Consider the following 204-nt stretch of genomic DNA (forward strand, 5'->3'; position numbering starts at 1 on the left):
AGGAGAAACTTTGTGAGAATTAGCAAGGAGTGATTGATTGCTTTATCGTCCAAGGGTAGACGTGGTCAGGGAATGCAGCCAATATGATTTTCTGTTCTTTTTTCGGGACCATGGTTATTGAAATTCACATGAATTAATGTTAATGGGCTGTCATTCAAATTGATGAAATATAATACATTGGGTTAACAAATATTTAATTTTTAT

This window comes from Penaeus monodon, chromosome 27, assembly GCF_015228065.2.
Source record: "Penaeus monodon isolate SGIC_2016 chromosome 27, NSTDA_Pmon_1, whole genome shotgun sequence".
Taxonomy (NCBI): domain Eukaryota; kingdom Metazoa; phylum Arthropoda; class Malacostraca; order Decapoda; family Penaeidae; genus Penaeus; species Penaeus monodon.